A 26,299-nucleotide genomic window follows, 5' to 3' on the forward strand; every position below is an offset into this window, starting at 1 on the left:
TTGTTTCTGGATCTCTGTAAGTGTCCCTGCATTTCCACTTGCCCCCCTCCCCAGTTGTTTCTGGATCTCTGTAAGTGTGCCTGCATTTCCACTTGCCCCCCTCCCCAGTTCTTATACTGATCAGGTCTATCAGGCTTCTGTTATTGCTCTTTCATCTAACTGTATCAGCTTACCACACGGTGTCTATAAATTCTTTGCACATTGACATTTCCTACTATGTTTAAAATTTAGGTAAATGTTTTCCTAATATTACATCATGAGTCACATCAGGGGTTACATCTACAATATGTAGCAGTTTTCCTGGAACTGTCTGAATGTGTTTGTGTGTAAAGGAAAACTGTTTTCTGCTCAGTCATCTCAATGTATGAACAGCTGCTTTTTCGACTGATGATATATTGAAAAAAATTGTGCCAAAACACCTTTTGATGAAACTAGGAGGCAATATTTTCTGGGTCTATATTAGAACATCGAACTTTCACAATTTCGAGTGTTCTAATATATTCCCGTTTTCAGCAAATGCTGAAAATATCGAAGAAACAAAAAACCTAATTTTTTCCTAGGGAAAGAATTTGGTTGTCCTTTTCTGTTGCTTCTGTATTTTCAGTGCCGTGGTGGAAAGTTACGGGTCTGGTTCAGGTAAGTGTGCGATTGTGTGGATGTGAGGGTTAGGGTGGGTTAGGTGAGTTAGGGTTAGGGCGCAGGTCAGGTAAGTGTGCGATTGTGTGGACGTGAGGGTTAGGGCGGGGTAGATGACTTAGGGTTAGGGCGTGGGTGAGGTGACTGTGCGATAGTGACGGACCTTAGGTTAGGGTTTGGGTTAAGGTAAGTGGATAGTTTGTGGTGTATGTACAGTTTAGTGTAGGTTTAGGTGTAAGAGGTTAGGTGTATGTCTGTGGATTGATGTTTGTTTGGTGTGCTTGTGTTGTGTGTATGTGTTTTGGAACAGCAACTTTTTTCCCTAGAAAAAATTTGCTGTTCTGTATGTTCAATGTTTTAAATTTTTGATTAATAGGGTTCGATATTAGAACACTCTAAATTTTGAAAGTTCGGTGTTCTAATATAGACCCTGTTTTTCTTGGGTTGCAATAATCCTGCACCCCCTCTGAGGTGGACTTCCTAATCTGAGGAACAACAGTGAAGAACAGGGAGAACTCCACTGCTGTCAAAAGGTATTTTTTTCGGTCTATCATCAGTCAAAGAAAAAGCTCTTAATAGATCAACAATATCCCTTTTCTACAACCATGAATGCATATTACCTCACCTTTGTGGTTCTTATTAATTTTATGCTTACATAACAGGGGACCCTTGATAATTCTAAGCATGCTTATAAAATCTAGCAAGGCTTGAATCATTCTTTCTAAAATATACTACACTTTGCTAGAACATAATACTGACTCAGTTATCCTGGCTGTAGTTTTGTTCCACTTCACAACAACACCAACTTCATTTAAAACACTCATTTCATTTTCATGTTTTGACTAGCAGCATTTTTTAGTATTAGTAGTACAAAATTTAGCAATCTGCCCCTCCCTCACACTTGAAACAAATTTAATACATTAGTTGCTGATTTTGTCACACAGTTTTGCACATTTTTATAGCAGCTTTATATTTAGATTTAGCTAGCTCCACTTTAAACCCTGTGTCACTTATTATTAAAAAGTCTGTTAAAGATGCTACCATATCAGAGTTCTTGGGATTAATTTCCAATATCAATTTTGTTATATTATTAGACAAACTTTAAACCTATCTACAAGTAATATTTATGTTATTTCCAATTTATGTTTGCTATATCAGGTTTTAACCAAAGCCTTTTAAACTCATTCATACATACTTTTACTCTTCTGACAGAACTAAAACACAGATATAAAATGTTATTGTTTGTACATTGGGGTAATTCCAGACCTGTGTAAAGTTTTTTTTTCTCAGTATGTCATAGTCCATGTAATCAATTCCATTATGTTTATATATATTTTTACTGTGCCACCTGTTATCTGGGATGGCTGCATTTTGTCTCTTTTGTTTAGTTCCAGTAAAATTTTGCGGCACAATGCTGTAAAGCTACCAGCTACTATCCATGTTCATTGTCCATGGTTATCCTCTTCCTGCACAAGGAATCAGGGTTAACACATACAGTGGCTAGCAGAAAAAATGTATTGTTTTAGTTGTGTCAGCTTCTAGGTTGTAGAGGTTACTATCCTCGATTTTGAAAGCATTTCTCCATGAAGGAGGAGTACTAGAAACATAAGTAGAAAGGGAAAAAAAAGATTTGTGATAAACATACAGTTTCGACAGAAGCATCTGCAGAAATCAAGGATAAATTTACGAAGAATTAATAGCCAAATACATTAGTAGTCTTGGCAGCAAAGGTATTATGAGGGAAAGTAAATGAGAAGTCTCTCACCAGCTGCCTCAATTCTCCACCAGTGTAATGCCAAAGGTAACACTTGAAGCAGACTATGTGAAAAAATGCATTTCTTATTTTTCCACCTCTTAAATTTAAGCAATATGTGTGTGCATGTGTGTGTGTGTGTCACTATCAGTTGATCGAGTTTTCAGAAACTTAAAATTCATATGATAGAGACCATATGATCAAGTTTCTGAAAGCTTAAAGCTTTTGAATGGAGATTGCGGTACAGTGAGCATCAGGAAATGTATCCTTTTCCTCTCTGTAGTGCGAGCTTAGAGTTGGTATATATAATGTACAGCAGGTATGGGGGTCATAGCGTCCCACATGGGGGGGGGGGTGCAGTCCCACTGCAAAAATGTAAAAAAAGGTAGATTTGGGGTTTTACTTTTTGATTTTTTTTTAGATGTTCAAGTTTTCCGAAACTCGATCATTTGGTTTCGACTATAGGAATTACGAGTTTCTGAAAACTCGATCATCTGACATAGACCGATATATATATATATATATATATATATATATATATATATATATATATATATATACACACACACACACGCACACAGACACACACATATACATGGATCTACATACTATTGAATCTCAATTTGTCAACACTCAAAATATCGAACTCCCACTTCATTGAAGCAGCGGAACAATGAAGATCTTCCAAGGGTGAGTAATCTGTTGTGTGAGTTGATGAACTTTTCCCTTTTCCCAACTGTAGTGTGATCTTGGAGTTAGTATATTTAGTTAGGGGAAGTGTGGAAGGCAACACCCCCCCATATTGGGGGTTTTAGGGGGCATAGCCACCCTCCTGGGTGGGTTAGGGATGGTGCGGTTTGGGTTTTTTTTCTTTTTGGATAAGTGGTTACTTACCCTGGGAAAACTTTCATTGTTCTGCTGCTTCAATGAAGTGGAAGTTTGATATTTTCAGTGTCAACAAAGTGAGATTCAATAATATGGAATTTTAATGAAATGAAGTAAATCCACATATATATATATATATATATGTATATATATATATATATATATATATATATATATATATATATATATATATATATATATATATATCCCAAAATCCCATTTGGCTTTTTATGCAAACAGAGCAGTAACATTAAAAAATATTTAGAATAGATATTCACCTAGGCCCCCATTTCAGCTCTATGAGTATTTCTGCCTCAGACTTACAGTGTCTTTTGTTCATCTCATTCTTACATTCTTACTTTCAGCTGGTGCTACCAATCAGCCGTAGACTTCCTGAAGTCCTTTGGATGGGAAACCCTCTGTTATAGACCAAAAATGAGCATTTAGAAACTCATTGCTGTCAAATACATGTAAGTTTCCTAATGTCAATAAGGTTGTCAGTAGTACACACGCTGCTCCCATCATGCACAACTAAACGCAGAGATATCGACCCACATATGCTGAGGCACTTAAAAGTAGCCTTCTTAAACCACAAGGACCTCCTAGGTAAAGTACACATAACAAATACCCACAGGAACTCCCAATGTGCTCTTTCAAAACAACACCCACCTCAATACATAGAGTTACATCTCATGGAGTCTGTACCTCTAAGCCCATAAGGCAAGCCACCACACAATCCAACATTCTAGTCATTGGAGACTCCATTGTGAGACACACTGATGTCCCTCTCACCAGGCTGAGTAAGGAGAAAGTCACGGTCAGTCCTTATCAGGTACTGGGATCCTCCACATTATGCAGCCACTCATGTCATTAGATGACAATTACCAATATGACTCAGCCATAGTCCATGCGGGAGTAAATGACCCGAGACGTACCTCCCTAGACAATATGAAGAGAGACATCATGGAGCTCTCAGAATATACATCTCAGGCTGGTATGAGCCTAGCATTGAGCAGCATTGTACCTTCTAAACGGATGATGCCATAATATGAACAAAACATTATTGACTTTCATAATTGGCTTAGTTTCTGGTGTCATTTTAAGGGGGTGTAATATTTGTCAGCATAGAAGGAGATGGTCAACAGACCATGCAGCTTTGCCAAGGGAGGCCTACACCTCTCCTTTCTAGGCTTTTGAGTATTAGCTAAAACATTGTCTTCCCCATAGTGCCTTTTTTAGGCAATGCCAAACTGAAAGTGCTTTCAACATAGCAAATCAAAACCAAGAAAATCTGAAGGTATTACTGCTCAATGCTAGGAGTCTAAGCAAACAACTGCACTCCCTAGCTCTCTTTACCCCAGAGAATGCTGATGTCTGTGCAGTCACTGATACATGGTTTAAAGCCATGAAGAGCATACCCAGTGCTAGGTTGTAATGCCTTCTGCACATTTAGCACAAACAAACATAGTTGGCCAGCAATTCGCAGTTGAACAGAATTCAATCAGCCAAAAACAGATGGTGGAAATTCAGACTTTATTTACAAAAATAACAAACCAGTTTCGGCATCAGCATGCCTTCTTCAGTGTAAGAGTAACACATTTAGGCCAGCTGCTTCACAGGCAGGGACTAAAGGTGGAGGTGTCTCTATTTACATCACAGATAAATTTACTTCAAGGCTGGTCAAACAGGACAATGCACTTGAGCTTCTCCATATTCAAATCACCATAGGCAAAATCCAATCCCACTTCCTTGCAAGCTATAGGTCCCCCTCCATAACCCAGGAAACCTACACCATGTATTTAAACGTATTAGAAGCACTAACCATCCAACCCAGTGCCATATTCAAGGGTGACTTTAATTACTCCACTATTAACTGGGAATCCTATATGACACCAAACATACATGCACATAGATTCCTGATTTTTTAAACACAAACTCCCTGGACAAACCAGGGGTACAACCATACTGGATCTGGTCCTCACTAATATGAGACAGTGCTGCACACCACCTACTGTAAAGCCTACCCTAGAATTGTCAGATTACAAAGTGGTCTCCTTTGAAGTAAAAATAAAACCTGGAACTCCAGCTAAACCTGGAGTATTCAGGAACTGCTCTAAGGCTAACCTCCTACTATTAAGTGAGAACCTGGCAAAATTCCAGCCCCCATAAACCCTGATAACACTGCTGCCTATGCAGAACTGTTCACAGAAACCTTGTACAAGCATGTTAATATTTGCATAGAGGTATCTGTACCCACCAGGAAGATATACAGAACAACCTCAGAAAAATAAGCCACCCTGGTGGAATCCCAAAATCAATAGGCTGTATAACAGAAGGAAGAAAATCATGGCAAAAATTAGGAGGTGCTGCACCCAGCAGGATAAAAGCACTCTCACTAAACTAAACAAACAACTCAGAGGACAAATAAAGTCTACCAAAGCCAAATTTGAGGTAAATTTGGCCTCCCAAGCCAGGGATAACCACAAAGCACTCTTTAGCTATGTCCACAGTCTCAAAGGCAATACACAATTGTGTGCAGAGCTCACTGTAAATTAAAGTACCTATACTCCTCCTGGCTGATAAATTCAGCTCCAGTTTTACCGCTCTCTCCCCATCAACCTTCCCTCAGAAAATATCATCAAATATAACTCCCCCTACTATCACTAAGGAACAGGTCCTTAATGCTCTCTCTAAGACCAAGAACACTTCTTCATGGGCCTGGGCAATATCCCAGGATGGCTTAAAAATAGCATGAAACATGACCTATCAGGGCATCTGGAATTTATATTTAGCTGTAACCTCCAAACAGCTTTCATGCCTCATTAAACCTTGCCTGTGATATAAATAGGACCTGCTGGAGAGGTAAGTATGTATCCCAGAGACTACCACGTCTATGGAACAGGCCCCCCATCCATGTGAAGCAGAGTTTCTTACTAACCCAATTCAAGTACAACTTGGACAATTGAATGGGCAACCGGAAATTCATCCCTGGTTTGGCACCTATGTTTCTAATGGACACAGGTAACCTGTAAATGGTACATCTCCCAGGCCCATGCTTACGTTTATCAGAACTGGACAGAGATTTGAGATGCATGGCTAGGCTTAAAAATGCCCTTGTGATCTTTAGCCTAATAAATACCTGTGAATATATGAGCACTGTGAGACTTTTCAAAATACAATGCATATAACCACATTAACTTTACAACATGACACAATGTACATGTATGTATGCATACAGCTACGTCATTATGGATGGACAGATTTTTTTTCTTGCAGAGATTCTAACTAACATGCAGATTTGATTTACTTCAAATTAGCACATCTCTTATTCCTAAAGGCACTACTGTTTGGTCAATGTCAATACTACCCAGATGTATTGCAAGCAGGTATACTACTTTTTTTTCTGATGGCTAGATAGGGATTTTTTTCATACCGGGAAATTTTACAGGACAATCACTACCGTCACCTAGTATAAAGAAGTTAATTAAAAATGTCCAAGTTAATAGGCTGCAGAATACAATTTTAATTGTGCCATTTCATAGCACATCAGGGTATGTTATTTACAGTTTTATAGCATGCCACATTTAACAGAAATGTTAAATAACATTTTCCTCTGAAAATATTATGTCAGTTGACATTTTCCATATTTTTAGGAGATTACTAATCAAAATCAGAAGTGTATTTTCAAAAAAATTGACATGCGATAACCTTAACAATCTTCAGTTATAAACCAAGCATTATATCTATATCTATATTTGTGTGTGTGTGTATATATATATATATATATATATATATATATATATATATATATATATCCATAAATATATAACATATATATAGTCATATAGATAGATAGCTTGCAGAGTAATTCATTTTTTGTTGTTGTTCACTTAGGAAAACATAATATGCATTTGTATATGTCCACAATGCATTCATGGTTTGCAAAATATACAGACATTTATGGCAGGTAATAACAGTTAATGGATTGTAATATATCGATGAACAAACACCTTTGCTTGCAGAAAGGTCTGTAAAAAATAATTTGCCTGTTTGTAGTCACTTGATTGTCATGTAATTGATAACAGCAGAATCACTGTGTTTGTTTAAATGCATTGATATCTATGTCACCTTGATTAGATTTAGCTGTTAAGATACCTCAAGTCTACTTATGGTATTCTTTTCCAGGTAATGTGTCTTGTGCTGATCCCATAGCCTAACACTGTATTATTCTTCAACTGTATTCCTTCATTTCATTTTCTGCTAAGATCTATCTTCTTACAACTGACCTAGGGTTAGATGTCATGGGAACAAATTACCAGTTGTCGTACTGATCCCTGGAGAAGCTATAAATAGCATATTTTATAACTTAGTTTATCCCCAGATACACAATGATATATATGTCTCTGCTGACAGAAAGTGATACATAATTCTTTTTCTTATGCACTCGAAGTTGAAGCACAAAATAATAAGGCGCAGAACACATCTGTTGAATTATGCATGTAGAAAAATATTGAAACCACTATATTTATATTTTTCATTATAAATCTGCAGCCTTCTTCTCGCTCTTGTTTCATGCTTGCTGTAAGAATGGCATTAATTTGTAGATAATGTCGCGTATGTCTTAATCTTGAAAATCCATACCAGGTGAGTGCGTGACATCAGTATGAAAAGAATAATATGTCTGCAGTTGGGAAAGTGTCAATATGTAAAAAGAGTGTGTGTGCGCACACGCGTGTGCATGTGCGTGTGTGTGCATGTGTGTGTTTTTCTGTGTGTGTGTGTGCATGTGTGTGCGTGTGCGTGTGTGTGTACACATGTGTGCATGTGTGCGTGTGTGTGTGTGTGCGTGTGTGTGTGTGTGTGTGTGTGTGTGTGTGCATGTGTCTGAGTGTGTGTGTGTGTGTGTGTGTGTGTGTCTGCCTGCATGTGTTTGTGCAGACTTGTTAGGTGATTTCCTCAATGCCATGTACCTATAGGACCACAGTCTTAACTTCTGTTTCTTGTACATCACACACTAATATTAATCTATCTTATTGCCCAGGTCAGATTTTAATAACTAGCTGAACAAATTACATATACAATGATACAGCAGCCTCTGTCGTAGTATCATAATATCTAACTGTATGATTAAAGTCCAAATAAGCAAAACTATAAGCAAATTTCATGACAGATGCATGAGTCATGCTGGTTTCTTTTACTGCTATCAAGACTTAATCATCAGTCGAATCTCCAGTAGCGTATGAGTTAGTCCCACTATTGCTAACCATCAGGTCTTGAATTCTTTTTAATGAGCTTTTCTAAGGTATTTTAATTTAGTTCCTGTATCAGAATGCTAATATAGCTGACTGATGTGTGCATGGAATCTTGAATTTTCAAAATGTTCTGGATCTCAGGAGTACAGTGCTATCCAATGGGATATCTTAAAATTGGAAGAACCTGAAAATTATGTGAAGGATAGATTTTTTTTTTTCAAAAACGTTAAGGTTGTTGACACGTTTCTTGTGGGGTAACACTATCCAAATTAAAACAGTAGAGGAAAAGGCACAAAAATAAATAAAATAAAAACAATAGTGGAAAAGGTGCCAGACTATAGATGTTTTGTAATAGTTTTTCTTAATAGCAAGATATTGCTAAAACACTTAACTGTGTATTCTATGTCTGTGTCTGTTTATCTGTGTATAAAATTAAATACATCATAATCCTCTGTATGATACAATGAATCACATGTAATCCATTGAATTTATTTATTTATTTTCAGGTAGCCTATGTTTATGCCAAACAATTGCCATCTCCTCTACCCCTACTACAGCTGCCTGTAAGATGTTAGACAATCTGAGCATGTCAAAATAGCTGCTCTGTGATGGAAGAAAGTCAAAATTACTTTGAAAATGATTAAATCCTACCATTTGATGGAAATACCTTTATCATTTTTCTGAGACTGCTGTGTGTATATGATTGTCTTTAGAGAGGTGTTTAGGATCTACAGATCATTCAAGAACATTTCACTAGGAATTATTACATGATTAAATATATCATAGAGAGTTCATTAGACAGTAATTTTACTGTATGTACAATACAATGCATATGGTGGGAAATCATATCCATAATGTTTTGATGAATAAATGTTGTGTTTTCTATGTAGACTTTATGCTTGAATAGGCTCATGTCCCCATGAGCATTGCTTTCTAATATGGGCCTAAAATGAGCAGTATAGAGCACAGCCATACCTTTCCTGGATCTGTAGGCTATGCCTTTGGTAATTAGCTGAGGTAGATTGAAGGAGTTCCTATCACATCTCATATGTGATAGTTGAAGCAGACTTCATTATCCATGAATATGCCTATGTTTTAAGCAGCAATATATATTTTGAGGAGAAGTATCATTTGTGTTGTAGTTGAAGGGTGTACTTATTTACAAAAGAGTACAATACTACATTTGTGTGCATGTGCGTGCGTGTGTGTGTGTGTGTGTGTGTGTGTGTGTGTGTGTGTGTGTGTGTGTGTGTGTGTGTGTGTGTGTGTTAAGCTTTGGTCTGTGGTCCAGACACCCATGTATTTGTAAGGGAAACATATTCATGCATTACAGCCATGTCATCTAAAGTGTTGACACCATGCCCGATTTTGTAGCATTGCAAACTTGTTCAACCAGAGAGTTCTAATATCAGCTTTGATGTCAGTGAAGTATATATTGAGAAGTAACAGTTCTGAAATGGAGTTCTGAGAGCACACGTGATGACTTTTACTGAAAGTGTAATGTATATCTTGATTAAATGCTTTTTTTTCTGTTGGCCAGTTTATAATCCAATGAGTTGTATAAGGATTTATATTTAGCTCAACTGGGTTTGCAGCAATTTCATACAGTAGGGCCGTGTTGAAGGTCTCGGTGATGTCTATTTAAGCAGAGTGTGCCAATTTGCTTTCATCCAGTGCCAATATGACTCTTCCGGAAAAATCATTCAGGTTTAATAGGCAGGATCTATTATGGAAAAAAAAAGCCAAATTAATTTACATAAAGAGATTTTTAAGTTGCAGAAGTCCTTATTTATGAATTCCACAATGATATGTTCCACCACTTTACAAATGAGGCTGCCAAGGCTAATAGGTTAATAGTTCCCAGTACCAAATCAACTGTTCTACAAGCCACAGATATATGACTAGTGGAGAGGCTGAGATTGAAGTGATAAAACAAGAGACTTTGTGAGACAGCATTTTATACTAACATGGAAACAACCTGATATGTTTTCTAGACCCTTAGAGATTCTGGTTTTTGTCTTGCAGAGGGCTTTTTTGTACTACTTTCAAGGAAATCATAGAGGAAAGTACTGACTGGATATTGTTGGGGACAGCATGGAGAGGGAAGAGGAAAGAAGCTTGAGATAAAGTTATCTGCCAATATGTTAGCAATATCTTTAGAGTCCAAGTGGATCGAGGGTCTATATTACATGAATGAGAGATCAAAATCACTCTGGCTAGGCTTATAGATGCCCTCGGGCAGATAGCCTAGTACCTACCTATGAAACTAAAATGTCGAGTACAAAATATTTAACATACTTTTATTGAATGTTCATGTAATCAGAGACTCCAAATGTTGAAATCTGGAGTTCCGAAATGTTTTGGTCGGCCTTCCTAGTGAGTGTAGCATGTGACGTAAACACGCTACACTGTTTGGAATGGCTTCATAAGAGGCTGCTTTATTTAATATACCAACTCCAAGATCGCTGTACATTGGGGAAAGGGCAATTTCCCTGTAATCGCTTGTGTCAGAAGTTGCTTTGCAATTACCAGGAAATTGCCCTTTCCCCAATATACAGCGATCTCGGAGTTGGTATATTTGGTTGGGGGTGTGTGGGGGGAACAACCCCCCCACATCGGAGGGTGGGATGGGGTGAAGCCCCCCACTTTGTTTTTAAAAGTATGTGTGTTTGTGTAGGTGTTTGAGTGTTTGAGTGATGTAGGGGGTTGTATGAATTGGTTGTATGTGTGTGTGTTCTATGTTAGGTGTGGGATAAACAAAATCTTTTAATTTTGTATTTTTAAGTGTTTTTAGGTTTTGATGACATGATCGAGTGATCAAAGTGTGTGGAGTATGTTGTACTCGACATTTTGATGGCTCGTTCATGTAATATAGACCCATGGATGGAGACATTTGATGTCATTTGAATTAGCTGGCAGTTACTGCAGTGCTATGTACTATTTCCAAAATTTGTGATATAGCTAAAGAAGGCTTTATGACAATCTTTGGATCTGGTAGCAATAATTAGTTCATATTTAGCTTTTCAGGTAATGATCTTTTGCCTTAGATTTTTATTTACTAATGTGATAGTCAGGTGACATAAATGAGGTTTAAGTATCACTCTGCTAGCAATATGACATGCATGGGTCTTGAATCCCATCATTGCCAACAAGTTGTGATGGAAGGAACAAGTTGGGACCAGAGGGATGGCTACTGCATTCAGTCCACTGGTACACAACAGACTAAAGTAAAAAGAATTAAAGTTCTCACAATTCTGGTTCAATAACGAAATGACAAAATGCAACTGTAACCAAAGAACATAAAGGGAAGATGCATTACTGTCTTGTATGTGTACTTATCTATACCACATAGCCAAACTGCCGTAAGTTCGACTATGTAAATATCGAACCTGGAACATTGAAACGCAAGAAGTTCGAACACTCAGAACAGCGATTTTTTTTCCCCAGGGAAAAAAATCGCTATTCCAGCACAAAACAGAAAAAAACGAACACTTCAAACTCTTTCTAATGTGGTGGGCTTTGCCCCCACACCCCCCCTTCTTAAATATATCAACTCCAAGATCACACCACAGTGGTGGAAATAGCAACACCATGGAAACAGCCCACCGAATTTTTTCCCTGGGAAAAAATTCGGTGTTCTGCAGCTTTGCTATTTTGAGATTTCGAAGTTCCCAGTTTGAAGTTTCAGCGTTCGGACAATTTAACATTCGGACTTATGATATAGACCAACTTAACACATCCAAATGCACATAAGACTATAAACTGTCACTCATTGAACCATGTCTCCCAATATTCTATATCCATAGTAATTGACTTTCAGACACGTTATTATTTCATATGCACACATATATACATGAGTGTGAACACACACACACACACACACACACACATGCACACACACACACACACACACACACACACACACACACACACACACTTTGCAGGGATGTCTGGAATCATTCTCCTATTCCCCTCAGCTTTATCCTGGCACAGTAGTACTGCTACTTTTCTGGATGTGGCCATAGACTACCATCTCCTGCTGGTCTTTATTTAGCAAATATTAATACATGATAGCAGGCTAAGTGATCTATCTAACAGGAGACAGAAACCATTGCTTACTAACATACAGGTATAAAAACTAATGCTCTCTAAGATAGTAAATCACTGCAATGTGTATATAAATAATGAAGACCAGCTACAAGTGCTTAAAGTGAATAATCAGACATTACTTAAAAATATGATGAGATTGTGGTGGTGGTGCTGCGGTAGTGTTGTCGCCTCACAGTAAGACGTTGTCCTGTTCGATTTTCAGCTAGAGCATCTTCTGTGTGGAGACATGCGTGAATGGGCGTACCTTCATTGAAGGTTGTGTGTCAGGGCTGGCAACTCGGCACATAAAAATCTACTGCCAATCATTAGCGGACCAGAGTTCCACTGTGACGACCCCTAACCGGGAAAAGCCGAAAGACACAACAACAACAACTTACAAATATGATGAGAGAAAAATTAAATATGCAGAGGAGCAACAAAGTGCACAAGATGTATCAAAACCATTCAGTTCACAGAGTATGAAATGAAGGATCTGACCTATAGTTAATTAAATAGTCTAGCTTTCTCTTCATTAAGATTAACTGGACCTAACTACTCATAAAATGGAAACAATGTATTAAAACATATAGGCAGGATAGCAAACCTTTCTTTAGATGTTCACTAAGGTCTCACGTGCTATGACAAGACAGAATATTCTGAAATATTTATATACATTTCAGGTTATCACTTCAGTTCTGAAAGCCCAGGGGTAATCAGATTACTTAATTTCCTTTCTATAGAAAAAACATTGCATTGGACTATATTAATAGCACAAGATATTCCACTTTAAACCCACAACATGATATTAACTACTTCTTCAGGAATGAGGCTAGTTATCAGACCTTTCTCGCATCCTGAAATTATTAAAAAATACTAGTACAGAAGACCAAGATCTTGAGTAAATATGTTAATCGTTTTGATGTCAATGTTTGCATCCCTTTACAGTTCTGGAAGGCTATTCTCACTGAAGGACAGTTTGCTTGGATTATGACTAGCTATTTCTTGAAGCACAGATTCATGTTTTAAACCCATTTCTTGCATTTCACTCTTTCTTCCCTCATCTGACATCCAGAGAGAAAAGTTCACCAGATTACCCACATTTTGCAGATCAGCTGTGTCAGTGGAATGAAATGAGAGAAAAAATCCTATCTTTATATTAGTTTTCTTTAGCCTGGAACCCTCAGTACCACAAATGTCTTGAGTTTGTCTTTGGAACTTAAGGATCTGAGTTTATTTCTTAAGCCTAGGAGTTATTTCTCTCGTTGCTGAGTTTGTTTATGTTGAGGTCCCACAAAATTGGCTTATTTCTTAACTTGTATTCATTGGATGGTGAATGGGGACATAATTTTCAATGCAGGACTTTAGGTCAGGATAAAAATTCATGATATAAGTTGCTGTTTTTAATGGGGTCCATGTAAGGTGCAGAGATTTGAAAGCTCTCTTGGTCAGAAGCTAGTGCTATGAAGTTAAACTTGGAGTAGTCTCTGTAAACAGAGGGATTTGAGGGCATCAAAGGTGGGATCTTAAGAAAAATATTATGGCATGGAGGTCAGGTATCAAGAAATAAGGGAAACTACAGGTATGATGTATAACAGAGCCACATTTATAAGAACCAGATCTAGTAGGTTTGAGTCCCTGGGGGAGAGGGCAATAATTGGTCATGACCGTTATTTTCGATTATTTCTAGGGACTATTGTTGATATTTGTTATTTATTGTATATGTTAGTCAAAATATGGAGAGATAGTTGAAATTAAACAGAATGATTGTGTTATTTTCAACAGAGATTATCATTTATTGAGGTACGTTTCTTGAGCTGCACCCATTATGGGAGGGGTCTCTGTAATTGGCCATGATGAGTTGTTTTTGCTAGTTAGTAGGAAATATAGGAGTTCTAAATCATCTTTTTGCTGAATTACTTGTCAGGTAATGGAATTTTGAATAGATATGGACTAACTCAGTCTCCATTTGTAGAGGGTCTAAGTGAATGGTGGACCTTAAGACCAAACAGAGAAGTAGCAGTGTCTCTACAGTAGAATTGCATTTGTCTAATTATACCAATGTCTATGTTTTCAAGGGCTAGTAAGCCCTTGAGACAGGCAAAATTGTGTTTAGGCTTCAAACGTTGAGAAGTTCCAAGTTTGGTTGTTAGGTGCAGATTAAATTTGCCTAAAAATGCACTATAGGGGCAGAAAACATCTTTAGAAATATGTTGAAGCACTAGGAAGAGATAGAGAAGTGCACACTGTCACTGGTGAAACAGACAGAACGTCAGCAATATCCCTACATACTAACACACACTGATCCCTCTGGAATGGCACCATCATCAGTTGTTGAAGATGATCATTTTTGGTTTGCACTGTGACATCATTCATGGTGATAGCAGGATACTGGCCAAGATTAATAGTGTACATACACAGAGATATACACAAAATACTAAGCTGTGGCTTGCTTCACATCACCAAACAAAAGAGTTGAAATCCATTCACTCCCAAATGTATGATGATCAAACTGTACATTAACTTTGAGTAAAGATATTTAAGATCATTAGTAAAACTGTAAATTCAGGCAATAAGAGACAATGAACCATCACTATATTTTGCTCAGCATGGAAGGTAGTGTGTCAGTATGTCTAAGCATCGGGTCACCTAAGACAAGGACATTTTCATGTCTACCAGTATGCTTTGGCTGCTTTAAGGTCTTTTGCATTCTGCTTTGGTGGCCTTTGCTTGTGATGGAAACAGTATTGAGATATGTGGGTGATGTACGGGTATGCTGCTGAAGTCTACGCATATTATTACATTACCTAGGAATATTCTGGAATGTTTTTTTTTTTAGTTCTTTAGCATGTTTAGGTTTTAGGTTAGGGATGTCAAAATGGGTGAAGATGTACAATGAGTACTGACAACCTTGGTTCATGAGGGACATGACAGGATTTCCACCACTGTAAATATGCTTCTAGACCTCTCATGAGTGGATTCTGTCTCAGTTAAAGACAAGGGGTTGTCCATGAGCATGTTCTAGCAATGCCTCAAAGTGCATAATGCTTGCAACAGAAAGGCTACAGGCAGAATTTTGTCCTATGGTGTCAGAAATTTAGACCGGATGATAAGTGCAGTAGGTCCTGGGATGTATGCTAACTGCAGTATGGCAACATTACAAATGTTTAGCAGACAGGTACAAGCTATAGTAATGGCAGTTTGGTGTAATGTGTAACAGCTCAGCCAATGGAAAATAGGCAAACTGTAACTCTGTTCTTGGTACTATATGGCAAGAAATAATCTAAGTTATAGGGACAGCAGGTATTAAATAGCAGTCAAGCAGAGCTTTCTAATAAGTCACTGACACAGTGGTGTGAGGAAAGGTGCCACAGTTGATTGCATAGAGTTTTAGGCTGCTGCTTTAAACACAAGTAATTAAAGGCTTAACGTCAGATGACATGAGTCAGTGACAGAAGAAAAGGTGCTCAGTGCTACTGTTTAGCATGGCTTAGTGTGGTCTTATGTGTGCACCACGTGATGCAACTCCGCAACACAGCAGAAACTGAAGTCAAATAGTAAGCAAGAAGCAGAGCTGTATAAGCAGTTATATCAGGAGCATTTGACCTAGTACAATACTGAGCCCAACAGTACTATCTGCAGCAGATGGATATTCATCAATCCATGCATCCATAACCCTTTTTTTCCATTTTTACACATGGATCAAGGTGTCTCATGAACAGTGATGATCATCTGGAGCAAATGATCACACCACTGGGTGGCTAGCCCTGTCATGGTTGTTCTTCCATACCACATATTCACACACACACACACACACACACACACACACACACACACACACACACACACACACACACACACACTGTAACACCTGTGGCCAATTTCATGTGTATAGTCCACCTATTGCATGTCTTTGGAATGTAGGAGGAAATTGGAGCACACAGAGAAATCCCACGTGAACACAGGAAGGAAGTAGTGAAGAAAACAATCCTTGAGAAAGATAGGTAAGGGATCTAGTGGAACTAAGTAAATTTAAAATCACTGACTAGCATGGTTGCATGTTGCCCCACTGCTACATATTGTGCAGCTCTTGACACTAGTAGGAAGTCATATCAAGTAAAAGCAAGTCAAATTTGTTAGCATTTTTAAGAACTATGAGCAGCTGAAACCAACCCAAGCCAGCCTTGTACACTGCTAGGCCAGGCAATACAGGACAATGTGAGCATACCTGGTGATCCCAGCACTATATGGTCTCCCAAAAATTCATAAAGATATGAGACAGCCCCCCACAAGACCTATAGTGTCTGCGAAAGGGTGGATCTTGGAACCACTATCTACTTACAGTCTATTATGAGCAAGTACCTTAATGTGAAGAGTTTTATACGTGACACTGGGGACTTTTTAATTAAATTTTAGGAATGGTATGCTACTGAATCCTCAAATGAATTCCTGTTTGTTACTCTTGACATCAATTCTTTATTCACGGTCAGCTCCAATGAATATGGTATTAGTGCAGTATGTGAGTTCTTGTGTGCTAGTAAAAACCTAAATGCTAGAGAGGTAGAAACTATTTGTGAATTACTTGACATCATTTTGATGAGCAATGCTTTTGTTTTTAATGATCAGGTATATCATCAAATATCAGAGGTGGCGATGGGTACATCCTTTGCCAACAACTATGCAAATATTGCTTTAAACCAATGGGAAAATCAGTATGTGTATAATGGGCCAGTAGTGTACGCTTCTAAGGTATCTTTCTTTAAATGGTTTGTAGATGGTATATTTTTCATTTGGGAAAATATTGAGAAACAATTAATGGAATTTGTTAATTACCCAAATGATACTATAGACTTTTTAAAATTAAAATTCCAATTTTCTAATAATGAGATCTGTTTTCTAAATATGAAGTTGAAAAAGAAAGGTAATGATATTTGTACCAGCATTTATATAAACAGATGTCCAAGCAAATAGATATTTACATAAAACTAGCATGCACGCAGGCCATATATTTAATGGTATAGTGAAGAGCCAATTAATGAGTCAGTAGATTAAATACAGACAGTGATAAATGAACAGATGCAATTTATGTTGCAGAAGTTTAGTAACAGAGGTTATAGAGATAAATTTTTGAATAAGCAGATGAAGAAAGTAATAAAAGAAAGATTAGGAAGAGCTAAACCATATTTTACTCAAAGTGACCATCAAAAATATAATAGGACAGAGATGGGAGGTTAAGATGATAAAAATATGTTACAACTTATAATAGGAAGACTGATATAGTTAAACCTAACAGTTGGGGAATTCTAGAGGCTATGCCAATATTATGAAGGATTATAGGAGATAAACCAATGTTTGTGTATATAAATCATGCTAATTTGAAAAAAAAAATTATGCTATAAAGATGTGAAATATAATGTTAAGACTGATGGGTAAGAGGCCAGGAATTGTTCTGGGTTATAATTGTTGTTCGTGTAACTGTATTATAATGAGTGAATTTATACAACCAAATGCAGGCAGAAAGTTTATTTTTAAATGTGTTGCCACATGTAATACTATGAAGGTTGTATATTTGGCTACATGTTTGGGGTCTATATTACATTGTCGAACTCACAGGAGTTTGAATGTTGTAATATCGGACCATGAAGTTCGAAACTCAATAATTATGAAAACACATAACAGCATTTTTTTTCCCTGGGAAAAAACTTGCTATTCCGTTTCAAAACAAAAACAAAAAAAAAAACACTTACACTTTAAACTTAAACTAAAGTGGGGGGCTTCGCCCCCCCCACTTAAATATACCAACTCTGAGATCGCACCATAGTGGAGGAAATAGCAAATCCCCGAAAATGGCCCACCGATTTTTAGCCGTGGCTTCACTATTTTCATATTTTGGACATTTGGGTTCGATATTACAACATTTGGACTACTGTGAGTTTAACGTTGTAATATAGACCCCATGTTTGCAATGTTCAGCTTTTTATGCAGGCAAATCAGCTGGTAAGTTGAAAGACTGTATTACTGAGCATCAGTCCAATATTAGAAGAAATATTGGTTCTAATACATTGGCTAAGCATGTAGCCGAGCATGAACCCCAACATAATTTTAGATTTAGAGTGATAGATACTATTTATAAGAATGTGAGGGGTGAGGATATAAATAATAAACTTGAAATAAGTGGATATAGTTGGATAATTAGATTGCAAGCAGACTGTTGTCCAGGGATCAATGCTGCAAATAGCGTTAAGCCTGTTCTGAAATATAAGCAGATGTGTTTAAAAACTTTAAAAACTGATGGAGTGATCATGTTTTTAGTGTAGTGTTTTAAGTGATATATCTTTAAATTGTTAATTGATTGTGGTTTTGCATTGGGCTGGGTTTGTGGCATTTTTTAAAATGTATTTAATTGTGAGACGTTTTATGAAATGGCATCGCACTGACGAAGGGTTTTCCTGAAAGTTATGTAAATTGCAAACTGTGATTGAGTTATTAAAATATTTTTAATGTTTCAGAAGCCTGTTTTTTTCTTATTGAAATCTTACTCTCTCCAATATCAGTGCTGATGATTATATCCATAGCGTCTGCACTCATTTTCCTGTATTCCTGAATAATATAATTAATATTTTGGAAAGCTGGATATTTGACCTGAGTGCTGCACTCACTCCCAAGTGTCTGAAATGTACTACTGCACAGCTATGACTTTCTGCATGTCAGTCCAAATGAACCAACTGTGTCTGAAGTATCTCCTAATAATAACAAAACCCTGTATATTTCTACAACTCTTTAACTTTGTTTCCCAAGCCTTATACCATCTAAACAAGATCCGTTTGTCTGCACTCAATGCGCTGCACATTCTGTTAGCACATTTTATTCTTATCAGCATTCTTGACTAAAGGTTATTTTCACTGACTGAAAGTTCATTCACTCAAACTGTATGCAAAATGTGAAGGTTTGCTTTAATATAGCTGCATTTATATACTTATGCAAACTGCAAAGAGAATATTGTATTTTCAGCTAACAAACTACATTTAAAATTATACCTGATGTTATAATTCCTCCTGAGATATCTAAATACAAGTATCTATTTCTGTTTCTGTAGTTACATTAAAATATGAAATATAAAATGAAGGCACAGGCCTAACCTTACATTTTCTTGCCTATGCCAGGTCTCTTCTACTGAATGTATGTATGTAGGATTTATTATGTAAGAATTATCTGAAATTTCTGAAATGGGACTTACTTCTGTAATTACTTTATTAATCTATTACTATAATCTGTGAAAGATACTGTTATGTTCACTAGAACTAATATAAAATATGTTTTCTTTATCTGGTAAATATGCTTGCAGTATTTATTTTGACCACTAGGTATCACTTGAGCATTTATGGTCTGTGTGATGGCCAGGCCCTGGCCCAGCAATCAAGGAGCCTCAATCCTCACCACTAACACCAGGGAGGGTGTCTCATAAGGGAGGAAAGGATAACAAATACACACAGTAAAGTACAATTTCCCTTAAGTGCAGACAGAGATCACAGTCAGTCTGGGGTTGGTTGCTCTCTTGCTCCCCAGGTCCCCAGTAAGACTCCCCACTAGCACAGTTATAGGGTCCAGATCTCAGCCTAGCTGTCAGGCTAACCTCCAGTCCCCTCTCTGTCCCACCAGTACTTCATGTCCCTGCCCAGGTAGCTGACACACCACACACACACTTTGAGATAAGTATTTATACAACTTCACAGACACTCCTGGGAAAGGCTGACAAATATTCTCCAGCTGTGCCCCTTTACCCAGATTATATGGTAGTAATTGCTGCCACTACCAGCTAATACTTATCAGCTACCCAAAGGCCCTTGAAAGGGTGTCCAATTATTACTTTGCAATATTATTATCCAATTGGTAAGTGTGACTAAGCAATCAAAGTTTATAGGAAGGGCTTATTACCGGATCACTTATAAGCATGCAATGTACTCTAGAGCTTACTTATCTCTACACAAACCAGCCACAGGTAAAAAGTTTTAAAATATTTAATAATAAATAATTAAAACACAAGACAATACTACTCCACCACAGTGCCACTCAAGAGTTTAGAGATCACACAAAAACTTAAAACAATACAGTAGGAAAGTTCTGATATAACAGAAAAACACTTAAGTCTAATCTTTGTAGTCCTAGCTATTTCTACAAGAAAACATACTTCTAAGATACTACTTACATAAAGAGAGCATAAGGCAGTGCTGAGAGTTGGATATCAAGATCAAAATGCTTACAGTCTCTCTCTGAACAATAGTTTTTAAACTCACTAGCAAACATCTCTGCTGGGCCCCTCCCAGATTACATCATTTTGACACTTAGGTTTTCCCACTATACACATTAGATCATTTTGACACTTAGTCTGGAGTTCCCAGGCCAAAAGGCCACACTATCCAGCAAGCTAACACCTGCTCAGGAAACTACAACAATAAAAGACATTTAACATGTACACTGTAGTAATTATTCCTTAAGTTAATACAATAGAAAGAATGTGTTCAGCCAGCCTCTTCAGCACCACTGTTTAGATCAAAAGATATACAAGACATAATTTTGACTTCAAAGAACATTTGAAATGCTTGGCTTAGTTTTTCTTACAGCAGATGGCAATGTTGCTTCAATCTTGAAGATTACATTTTACAGTGTTTTCTTTCATTTAAGAAACAATGCTATATTTTACATTTATATTTACAAATGATAGAATTATAAATCAAATTATATTTGACTAGGCTGGCAGCCTTCGCCTATCTTCCCCCAATCTTTACACCTCTCCCCCCAGAGAACTCAAGCTAGTTTTTCAAGTGACCCTTGATAAATGCCGCTTAAAAGGGTTATGCCACTTGAGAGGGTTAGGTCTATCTGGATGTACCTCACCCCATTCCTTGTCTTGAGAGCCCATCTGCATTGGAAATGCTAATCCCACTGCATTGCTGCACTGACATATCATATGCTTGCAACCCCAGGCTCCATCTTAGCAATTTGGCATTTTGCTGACTGGCTCTGTTTAAACAAAAAAGCGAGAGTCAGACTGAGCAGTGACAAAAAATAAAAACGAAAACTGTTTTATTAGCGCTTTCGGAGTGGTCAATGCCTCCCCTTCTTCAGACAAGGTACAAAGCAATTAAGCAGCTTTTTGTAAGAAAAAGTTAAACCAATCATTCAATTAAAAAGCCAATTACATTGTGCAATTCTTTAAAAGGGAAGCGTGAAAAACACACACTTCCAAATATATGCAAAACTATAACACAGCAAGTCAACGACATATTAAATACATCCCTGTATGCAGTGAGCTAAATCACTTCAATAAAAAATAATATATATGTATATGTAATTACTATTATTACTATGAAATTATATACTTAAAACTTACTCATATATATTTGACTCGTTATACTATAAGCTGAAAGAGCCATTGACTAAATCATATAAATGAACCAGCTAAAAGCATAACCAGTCTATTAGACAAAAGCCTGGATATGCCTATAAATAAAATAAAATAAAATAAATAAACCAAAATAGAATAAATACTACCTTAACTACTTCCCTAATAAAAGGGAAATACTACATGCAAGAAATGCCTTACTATAAAATGAATAATAATAACTTTCATACTGTTTACAATTATTCAAGTAATATAGAGTAAATGTATTATTTCACAAGAAACACAGTTTTGTGTATGCTAATAATGGCAATACTTCAGTCCAAACCCAAAAAAGCTACCTTCTTAGGGCAAGATATTTGAGAATACATCTTACACAGACGTGTTCATTAATCCGTGGAAAATGTAGGCTGCTGTTCTAATTTGCCAAAAAACCTCTTCCATTTCTAATTGTAATTGCCAAATTTGAACCTGTGTTCAGGGAACTCAATGGTATGTCTGGCCAGACATACCATTGAGTTCCCTGAACACAGGTTCAAATTTGCTATATTAAAACATGTAAGAATTGTAACCAAGAAACGGAGGATGCAGAACAAACCAGTAAGCAGAAACAAAGCACCCTGAACCACTGCTAGGTAGGCACACAAATTTATTAAGCCGAACAGTTCACTCGAAAAAATAACGCTGAATCAAATCACCATACGTTTTCGTCCACAACTTCATCAGATTACACTAATACATTCAATTAACTGCTTTTATATACTCATCCAACTTTTAAAAACAGCCAATAAAAACAATCATTGTACATTGAATAAATTAATAAATTAACAAACATAAAATTCAAGTTGTGTTGCTCTATTGTAAATAGGAAACTTGTTGAGTACAGAAAAAATGTATGTATGTTAAGACATGTACCCAGTTTACACTGTTAATAAATATTTAAAATTTTTTAAAAATAGAAATAAAAGTAATTCAATTGTAAAACACCTTAGTGTTTAGAGACTTTAGTTGAATACAGGGAATTATACTGGCAAGTAGTGTTGGAGGCCAGTAAATTCCCTGGTTTAAATGACATGATCTCACTTGCCCCTGTATTAAAAATGAGATCAGCAAAATTGTGACATTAGAGTGTAATAATCCTCTTTGTCAGTAGAGGGCAGTTACTCAATGCATTTTATGTTATTACTCCCTGGTGTTTTACAATTGAATTACTTTTATTTCTATTTTTAAAAAATTTTAAATATTTATTAACAGTGTAAACTGGGTACATGTCTTAACATACATACATTTTTTCTGTACTCAACAAGTTTCCTATTTACAATAGAGCAACACAACTTGAATTTTATGTTTGTTAATTTATTAATTTATTCAATGTACAATGATTGTTTTTATTGGCTGTTTTTAAAAGTTGGATGAGTATATAAAAGCAGTTAATTGAATGTATTAGTGTAATCTGATGAAGTTGACTAAAACGATGGTGATTTGATTCAGCGTTATTTTTTCGAGTGAACTGTTCGGCTTAATAAATTTGTGTGCCTACCTAGCAGTGGTTCAGGGTGCTTTGTTTCTGCTTACATGTAAGAATTGGCCAGAGAGGTGGACCTTGGCAATTACAATTAGAAATGGAAGACGTTTTTTTGGCAAATTAGAACAGCAGCCTACATTTTTCCAGGGCTTAATGAACACGTCTGTGTAAGATGTATTCTCAAATATCTTGCCCTAAGAAGGTAGCCTTTTTGGGTTTGGATTGAAGTATTGCCATTATTAGCATACACAAAACTGTGTTTCTTATGAAATAATACATTTACTCTATATTAATTGAATAATTGTAAACAGTATGAAATTTATTATTATTCATTTTATAGTAAGGCATTTCTTGCATGTAGTATTTCCCTTTTATTAGGGTAGTAGTTAAGGTGGTATTTATTCTATTTTGGTTTATTTATTTTATTTATAGGCATATCCAGGCTTTTGTCTAATAGACTGGTTATACTTTTAGCTAGTTCATTTATATGATTTAGTCAATGGCTCTTTCAGCTTATAGTATAACGAATCAAATATATATGAGTAAGTTTTAAGTATATAATTTCATAGTAATAATAGTGATTACATATACATATATATATATATATATATATATATATATATATATATATATATATATATATATTATTTTTTATTGAAGTGATTTAGCTCACTGCATACAGGGATGTATTTAATATGTCGTTGACTTGCTGTGTTATTGTTTTGTATATATTTGGAAGTGTGTGTTTTTCACGCTTCCCTTTTAAAGAATTGCACAATGTAATTGGCTTTTTAATTGAATGATTGGTTTAACTTTTTCTTACAAAAAGCTGCTTAATTGCTTTGTACCTTGTCTGAAGAAGGAGAGGCATTGACCACTCAGAAAGTGCTAATAAAACAGTTTTCATTTTTATTTTTTGTCACTGCTCAGTCTGACTCTTGCTTTTTTGTTTTATCAAGTTTTTTGGTTTTCTGGTTTGTTGTTGGCTGGCTTTGTTTAACCATGTTACGGGATTGTGATCTTTCATTACAGTGAATTTCTTTCCATACAGATAAGGCTGAAGTTTTTGCAGTGTCCACACTATGGCTAGACATTCCTTTTCTATGGCTGCATAGCATTCCTCCCTGGATTGGAGCCTATGACTAAGAAAAACCACTGTGTGCTCTTCCCCCTCTGAAGAAATCTGGCTAAGTACAGCCCCCACCCCATGGTTTAAAGCATCCACCTGCTCAACAAATTCTTTGCTGTAATCTGGACTGGCTAACACAGGGGGTCCTCCCAAAGCTTCTTTAAGCTTCTGAAATGCCTGCTCACATGCTGGGGTCCACACTACCTTATCTGGCCAGTTCTTCCTTGTCAGGTCCATGAGGGGAGCAGCTATGGTACTATAACTAGGGATGAACGTTCTGTAGTACCCTGCTTTCCCTAAGAATGCCCTCACCTGTTGTTTGGTAACAGGTGCAGGCCATGCCTGAATAGCTTCCACTTTGGCAGGTTCTGGCCTTATCTTACCACTCCCCACTCTATGTCCAAGGTAGGAGACCTCTGCCATACCCACCTGATATTTGCTTGGCTTAATGGTCAACCCTGCCCTCTGTAGTCTGTCCAGAACCTCTCTCACATGCTGAAAGTGCTCTGGCCAGGAATGGCTGCAGATGGCAATATCATCTAGGTAAGTAAGGGCAAACCCTCTTGCTCCTGCTAGGATATTATCTACCATCCTCTGGAAAGTCACTGTGACATTCTTCATCACAAAGGGCACCTGTGTGATCTCATACAAGCCAAAATGAGTCACAAAGGCTGACTTCTGTCTAGCGCAGGGATTCTAGGGCACCTGCCAGTAACCCTTGGTAAGATCAATGGCTGTAAGATACTTAGCCCCACCCAGCTGCTCTAGGGCCTCATCTGTCCTAGGCATGGTGTAAGCATCCGACTCTGTGTGACTATTTAATTTCCTGTAATCCACACAGAACCTGGTGCTGCCATCCTTCTTTGGCACCAGCACCACTGGCGAGGCCCAGGGACTGTTGGACTCTTGAATCACCCCTAGTTCCAACATCTCCTGTACCTCATCCCTTAGAGTCTGTTTGACTCTATCAGGCACCATATAAGTGGCCTGCCTAATAGGCCTTTGGGGTCCTGTATCCATCTGGTGCTGCTCCAGGTGGGTGCTCCATGGTTTCCCAGTGAACATTTCCCCAAATTCCTGCAACACTGCCTAGATTTCTTGAACCTGGGTAGGAGATAGCTGCTGGGACATTGCTACCCCTTCCACTGAGGTGTCAGCCCAAGCCTTACTGAGGAGATCAGTCCCCAAATCTCCCCTCGGACTCCTCCTGGAATCCACTGCAAATGCTCTGCACAAGGGTCTCCCTGTCATGGTAAGGTTTCATTGTGTTACCATGGTACAATGTGTGCCCCTGCCATCTGCCTAGCACTTCCACCATGTAGTTAACATCACTTACCTTTCTTAACACTTTGTAGGATCCCTCCCAAGCTGCTTGCAGCTTGTCGTGTCTGACAGCAATGAGAACCATTACCTGCTGCCCCACAGCATACTCTCTAGCTTGAGCATTCCTTTCATACCATACCTTTTTCTCTTGTTGGGCTTCTGCCAGGTTCTCCTGGGCCAAGCCCATGAGTCCCCTGAGCCTTTTCCTGAGGTTTAGGACATATGCCCAACAGACTCCTTGTGAAACTCACACTCACCTTCCCACTCATCTCGAATTAAATCTAGAGGTCCCCTCACCCTTTGCCCATAC

This window comes from Protopterus annectens, chromosome 14.part0 (genome assembly GCF_019279795.1).
Source record: "Protopterus annectens isolate FY-2018-M chromosome 14.part0, PAN1.0, whole genome shotgun sequence".
Classification (NCBI taxonomy): domain Eukaryota; kingdom Metazoa; phylum Chordata; order Ceratodontiformes; family Protopteridae; genus Protopterus; species Protopterus annectens.